Source organism: Culicoides brevitarsis, chromosome 2 (genome assembly GCF_036172545.1).
Source record: "Culicoides brevitarsis isolate CSIRO-B50_1 chromosome 2, AGI_CSIRO_Cbre_v1, whole genome shotgun sequence".
Taxonomy (NCBI): domain Eukaryota; kingdom Metazoa; phylum Arthropoda; class Insecta; order Diptera; family Ceratopogonidae; genus Culicoides; species Culicoides brevitarsis.
The window spans coordinates 31,534,349-31,542,297 of record NC_087086.1 but is presented as its reverse complement, the minus strand read 5'-3'; positions in this window follow the sequence as shown (position 1 = coordinate 31,542,297).

Here is a 7,949-nt window from a genome sequence, read left to right as displayed (position 1 = left end):
TGTTTGACAAAAAAAAAATGTTTCCTGCAATATTTTACGATTACATATTCATGAAATACAAATAATATGAATCTGAATGGGAGAAAATATGATAGACGAGGGAAATGTTTGTTAAGGCATGTCAATAATATTACCTTCACTCAAGAGCAAGCAGAGCGCAATTTCTTTTTAAAAAAAACTCTTACAAGGGATTATTTTCTCATCCATCTATTTTTATGCGAATGAGCTTGTTATTTGTTGTTATTACGATGTTCGGTTCACGAGAAAAATATAATGACAGTTTATTTATTTGTAAAATTATTAATTTTTGGTCGGATTTGGAAGGGAAGGAGTCTCATCTGAAGAAAAAAGGGCGAATTATGAGGAGATTTATGGAGAGGCGTGTCAGTTTTTAGAGTTGTAGAGCTTCGGAAGACTTAAAGTGTCATTTTTGGAGAATTAAGTAATGGAAATTTTTAATCTCATGTGATTCAATATTCAATTTTGTTGATATTAATGTTCTTTTTGGTAAAATTTTCTATTTAATTTGATTAAAAAGTCCTTTGAATGTCATTTTATTTGTTGAAGTCTTGATAAAAAATTTTTTTAGGGGAGATTTAATAAAAAATATGATTAAAAAGTTGTCCTTTTATTCAGATATTTGTATTAAATTTGAATTATTTGCTTAAAAATTAATTTTTTTCGATAAAATATATTTTTTGAAAAATATTTTAGTCTTTTTAGAAAGTTTTTTAAAATTTATTTTATTTTCTTATTTTATAAAATTTATTTTAAATAATTTTTTTAATATTATTAATAAAAAATTATTTTTTTATTTACAAAAATTTTATTTATTGTTTTAAATTTATTTAGAATTTAAATAATTATTTTTATAATAAATTTTAAAATTTTATAATTTTTATGATAAAATTTAATCAGTAAAAATAAAATTGAATTATAAATTAAAAAAAAAACTTGATTAAAAATTTTAAAAATAAAAAAATTATTATATTAATTTATTTAGAATTTAAATAAATATTTTTATAATAAATTTTTGCATTTTATCAATATAAAAATTTAAAATTAAATAATTCATATGAATTAATAAAAACTTGGTTATGAATTTTAAAAATAAAAATCAAAAAATAAATTTAATTTAATTATATTAATTTTATTTTTTGATTTTTATTTTTAAAATTTTTAATAATTTAAAAAATTTTGAAAATATATATTAATTTAAATTTAAATTTTAAAAATTTTTAATAAATTGAATAAAATTTTTAAAAATTATAAAAAAATATATTAGATCTATTTGGATTTTTAAATTTTTTTTTGTCTTAAAATTTTTATGAAAATATTTATTTAAAAAAAAAAATCAACTAAAAATTAAATATATAAAAAAAATATTAAAATAAATTATAAAAAAATTAGAAAATCGTCAAAAATGAATTTTCCATTAACATTTTAACAAATAAACCTAAATTTAGTCCTAAAAATAAACTTTTTATCGATTTCAACATCTAAAATTAGACCAAATATTTAACGACGACAAAATTTTCTTCCATAAAACTCCCATGCAGGTAATCAACGATCACAATTGTCCCATAAAAAATGCAAATAACCCTCTCGAGACACGATAATTGACTGCTCACGATGCTATTTTTCTCAAGAACTACGAGAAAAAAATCTATTCTCCAAGGAACTCCATTAAAAGCAACGATAAATTACCGAGATCTGAGCTCTTTATTAATAAATGAAGAAAAAAAGTTGAAAAATTAGATCAAATTCTTGATGGATAGATAGACAAGACATCAGAAATAAACATTCATAACCCAGATATTTCATCTCCTTTTGTTCGGTGTCATCTCCGACCGTTCCTCTATGTGATTATGAATGAGATGCCATAAATTTTTTAAAATATTTTTTTTTAATAGTTTCTGTCCCTCGAACAATGAAAATCATAAACTCATTGATATTCAATCAAATTTATTGTCGGGATTATTGTACGGTGCGCGTTAAAATATGAAAATTATGAACCGCACCAATCTAGATTGTGGTTTCGTTTTGTTGTTTGCCTTTGGATGGAAAGGAATTTGATGAATTTCGAATGATAGAATGCGGTTTATTTTTTGGTCTTTTTTTTGTTGTACTTGCTTACCACAAGGATGATCTGCTTGCCTAGACAAGACTTTTATTACCAACCCATAATTTTTGTAATTTTTTTTTGTATTTTTCTTCAACACCCGTTCTCCAAGAAAAAACATCTTCAGGGCATGCACCAAACTTCTGTGAAGGAAAGAAAAAAAATTTAACAAAAAATAATTGAAATATGAGACTTTTCAATTTTCTTCCTTCTATTTTTCGCTTCGTGGATGCCTCGAAGGATTGTCTCGAGTTAACACGTGTTGCTGACTTACAAGAAAGAAAAAAATTGACACCTATTTTTTGGCTCATTGCCTGTTTTTGAGTAGGTAGCAACTCCTGTGTCTCTCGTTAAAAAGTCGTAATTTATCATGGAAAAATGCTCATCCGCAACTAAAAAGTGATGTTTCACTCATAAATCAATTTATCCACGCATGAAAATGAGTTTTTTGTTCGGTTTGTTTAACCGAGAGCAGAAAAATTATTAATTAGACATTTGAGAGTTTTACTGTGGATGCAGTTTGTGTTGTTGAAACATGTGCATTCCAGATTTATTAAAAATTTAAATGAATTTGTTTCAGTGGATGGAAAAAATATATTACAAAAATTTTTAATAATGAGCATTTTTTCACTGTTTGTTTTTTTTTTGCATTTTTAATCATCGTTAATGATGATTTTGTGAAAAAATTTTCAAATATTTACCAAAAAAATTTTTAAATATTTTAAATACTTTAATTCATTAATAATTATATTCAATTATTATTTATTTAATTTAATTATTGAATTATTTTTATTAATTTTAAATAATTTAATTATTTTTATTTTTCGATTTTTTTTATCAAAAATTTAAAAAAATATTTTAAATAATTTATTTTAATATTCAAAAAAATAAAATCATAAATTACGTTTAAAGAATTTTTTTATATATTTTAAATAATTATTATTTAAAATTATTGAAATTAATAAATTAAATATTTAATTTATTTAAATAAATTATTAATTAAATATATTATTTTTTTTAAAATTTAATAATATGATAATACTTAATTAATTTCTTTAATTAATTTTATTAATGAATAATTATTTTATTAAATTGAAAAAATTAAATATTTATTGTTATTTAAATTAATTTAAATGTATTTATTATATTTTTATTATAAAAATTTTTAAAATTATCACAAAATAATAAAATCTGTTTTAAATAATAAAAAATTAAAAAAAAACGATAAATATTAATTAAAAATTACGAAACTTTAAAAAGTATATTTTTAATTTTAATTTTTTTAATTATATTTTTTTAAAAAAATTTTAAAAATTTAAAAAATTTTTTTTTTACTTCAAAAAAAAAAAAATCTTTTAACAAAAAAATAATTTTTTTTCACAAAATTGAAGCACATGTCACAAATCCTCCATTTAATGCATTTTATTGTTATTTAAAACTCATTTCGTATTAATAATTGAGATTCCAGCTTCCGAAAAAAAATCTCTTACACATCCATTTACGGAGGATTACCACTCAAAATCGGCTCAAAAGCAATATAATCGGCCTACATTCAAATTCCTTTTGTATTCCTCATCTGTGTTTAATTTACGAACGAGGACCACAGCTTAATATTCATTTTTTTATGAATATTTCTCTCTCTTTACTCCAATTTAAATTTATACGGACGACAAAAAGTCTCACAATGTCGGACAACATTTTCTCTCGAACAATATTCCCTTATTATTATTGCGTTTTATTACATGAAAAAAAAAGTATTAGAAGTGGCATTGTTTGAAGTTCTCTATGGCATTGTGCAACATCGTAGGATGCCACAAAAGAAATTATTTAGGACCCATTTTTAGTTATGAATGTTCTTCGAGAGTATTTTTATTACATTTTTTTCGTCTTTCCTCTTTAACGTCGAGTCCGGAGGAATTTTTCGTCGTTCTGTCTCGTTGAGTGTTATCGTCATTGTTCAAATTCTAATAAAAGAACTTTTTTTTTATTTAAATTTGAAATAAATTTTGGAGATAAAAAATGTTTACAAGAGCTTTCTCGTACTTTGTATGGTTCCGGTTGGGTATTTTCAGAAAATAAAGAGTTTGAAAATGGTTTTTTTTGTATTAAATACATAGTTTTCAAAAAAGTCAAGAACTTTTTTTAATATTTTTTTTAATATTTTTTTTTAATTTTTTTTATATATTTTTTTTAAATATTTTTTTTAAATATTTTTTTTTATATTTTTTTATTTTTTTTTTTTTAGGCCGGAAATTAGATTTTGAAGCTTGTGAAAAAATCAACAAGAGAAACTTAATCCATGTTGAAAAAATCTATTTTTCAATTAAAAATCGACTCTTGACAATTTGAAATGGGTACTTAATCCGTGTAATTTTTATTTTAACACCTTTCACGTGAGTTTTTTGTGTATTTTTTCGAATAAATAGAAAAAATTAAATGGAGAAATTAATCCTTGTCGTGTCAACACTACGTGAGGTTCTTAAATTTATGTGTTTAAAAAAATCTACACCTTGACAATTTGAAATGGGTACTTAATCCGTGTAATTTTTATTTTAAAAATTTTGAGTTTTGTATTTTTTCGAATAAATTTTAATAATCCTTGTCGTTCAAGAGGTTCTTAAATTTATGTGTTTACACCTGTCGATGTATGTTAAAAAAAAGTTGAATGGTCTAAAATTTTAATATAATTTACATTTTATGAGTCTATTGTTAATTTTTCCCCATTTTTTTCTCTTTTTCTTTACAGAAGGGTCAGAAAAAAACTTACCAAAGTCTCGAAGGCGGCTGTTTGCTGAACAACAAGCGTCAAGTCTTTGCCAAAAACGAAACGCACATCATTACGAACAATTTAAAATCGACTCCCTACCATCCAGTGTACTCCTCAAACGATAAAATTCACGTCACGAAGAACGATTTCCAGCAAAGTAACGGCAAACTCTACAAATTTGTGAAAAAAATCCTCAAGCGAAAGTTAAAAACCCACAAAAAAGACTCAAAAGTGCCAAAAGTTACCAAAAAATCCGCCAAATCGTTGTGTGCCAATGAACAAATCTCAATTTGTGACGATGCCGAGAAGCCCCTTTGGTACCACGAAAGCTTATCCCGTCAAACAACGACAAAAATTCTCGAACAACGTCCTTCGGGATCGTTTGTCATCCGAAAAAGCTCGAAACGAAATTGCTTTGCACTGTCAATGGCTGTCCAAAGTTCATCGAATTTCTCGTCAAGCAAATCCAAAGTGCTGCATTTTTTGGTTCTCGAGTCAAATAATGGATTTAAACTGAAAGGATCGACAAAAGTGTTTCAATCGTTGAAGGCGCTTGTGACACATCATTCGGTGATGCCAGAAACGCTGCCAATTACGTTGTTGCTGCCAAAATCAGATGATGTCAAAGAGTATTACGTGAAGCGGATAAATAGGAAAGTTGAGGATTATGATAGTTTTGAGCAGCTGAGGAAAGTTTTGGAGGAGATTGAAATAAATGAAATTTCAACGTAACTGATTAAAATTTAGATTTTTTTTTAGAAATTTGTAGATTTTTGTTTTTTTGAATTAAATGTTAGTACTGAGTAAAGGAAAAAAATTGTAAAAAATATTTAAGTTATTATTGATGTTAGATTTTTAAGAAAAAAAAATAATTAAAAAATAAGTTTAAAATAAAAAAATTAATTAAATAATAAAATATAATTTTTTTTTAATAAAAATATTAAGAAAATTTTTAAAAAATTTATGGTGAGTAATTTTTAATAAATTTTAATATTTTTTTAAAACATTTTTTGACATTTATTAATATCACAGTTTGGTTACAATTTTTATATATGATTTTAACAACAATTCCTGTAAGTTATATTTTTTGTTTAATTTATTGAGTAGTTTTTATTAATTTTTATTTTAATTTTATTTTTTTTTATCAAATTTATATTTTTTTATTAAAAATCTAAAAAAATTTTTTCAATAAATACATATTTTAACACAATTTCAACATTTTTTAGGCCAAAATTATGATTAAAAAAATTTTTCGATCTCGTTCTGTTAATTTTTCATGAAAATCTCATAACGAGTAGTTAAATTTTTGTTCACAAATGCATCAAAAAAAATTTTTTTTTTTAAATTAAAAATGTAAAAAATCTTTAAAAATTAAAAAAAAATCATTTAGGTAAAATAAGTTTGAAATTTTTTTTTTCTTATTAAATTTTTATTTAAAATTATCAAATTTGTAAAAAAATATAAAATTTTTGAAAATTTTTTTATTTATTATTTTTTTTTAATATTTTTTTTATGTTTTTGTAAATTATTTATAAAATTTTGAAATTTCTTTAAATTTTTGAAATTTCCTTTAAATTTTAATATTTTTTTTTCTTAAAATTTTAAAAATTTATTTTCTAAATTTATTTATTTTCTATTTCAAATCATTTTTTAGAATTTTAAATTTTAATTTAATGTTTATTCATCATGAATTAAAAATATTTCAAATTTTTTCCAAATTTCAAAAAACCTGAACAAACTTAATTAATATTTTGTTCCTTTTATCAAAAAATAAAATAATAATTTTGAACATCTTAATTTAATGTTACGAGTATCACTTCTTGTCATTATTTTCTTCGAGGATCATTCAAAAAATTCTGCCACTTTTTACCATTCATGACATGGAATTTTATAAATTTACATCGACAAAACGAGTAAAGTAGCTCTTAGTTACGATAATGACTCTTGCTGGGAAAAACATTTTTCATTCAAAGTCAATTTAAGATCTACTTATTTTTTTCTTCTACTTCTTCAACTTGTTCATAAATAAGCCATGACAACAACTAGTTACACGGAATTCTCGTCGACACTCATTTCCATTATGATTTTTTTCAAATCCTCGTAGCTGTTGTACTCCTCTTGACTTTTTCTGCAAGACTTTGCGCGTCTGTTGTGCAAAAATAACGGATGCGGCAATAATTCGGGCATGACGGCATGATGAGTGACAAGAGCTCTTAATGTCGCGAATGTTTTTTGCGATTCCTGAAAATGATTTAAAATTATTTAAATTTTTTTTTTTGATGACTTTTTTTTGTTAACACACCTCAAATTTATATCCATTAGCTGTTTTAATAATTAAAAATTCCATCATTTCACGCGTTTTTGACTCGCGATGCAAAGTCACTTGAGTCAAAATGAACTTTTTAGCCGATTTTTGGTGAATCACAAATGCTCCGATCGGCTGTTTTCTCAATAAAAACTCAAAATTTTTGTTATTTTCGATCAATTCGGTTCTTTGTTTCATGATTTTTGTCAGTTGAACTTTAATTTTTTGTCATAATTAGAGAAGTTAATGAACGTCCGTACCGTTTCACTTTCTAATCGAGACTGATTGCGTCGCTTCTTGTACGAGAAGCAATCAGATGTTCAATGAAAAACGATAAATTTCATTCATAAGTTGAATTTTCATTCATAAACTCGTGGATTTGTACTTGAAACGTGGAGCGCATGTCATTTTCATCCCGAAAAACGGAAGAAAAATTCAAAAATCGAATAACGAACGAGAATTTTTGAATTACATCAATTTCATTCGTCTCAAAAAGGTGAATTTTGATGGTTCAAATTCTCGCCGCATTTCCGTTTTTGGCGCTAAAGAGGAAGTTAGGGTGTTCCAAGACCGTTTTCTGTTTCGCGTTTCCTCCCCCATCATTTTTATCAAAAATCACCATGGGGGATATAGAAATTTTATATAGATTTTGAAATACTTTTTCATATTTACTAAATTTTTAGCGATATTTCAGCTGTTTTTCAACAAGTTTAACATTTTGCACTATTTAAGAGGTTATTACGATTCAGAAATCA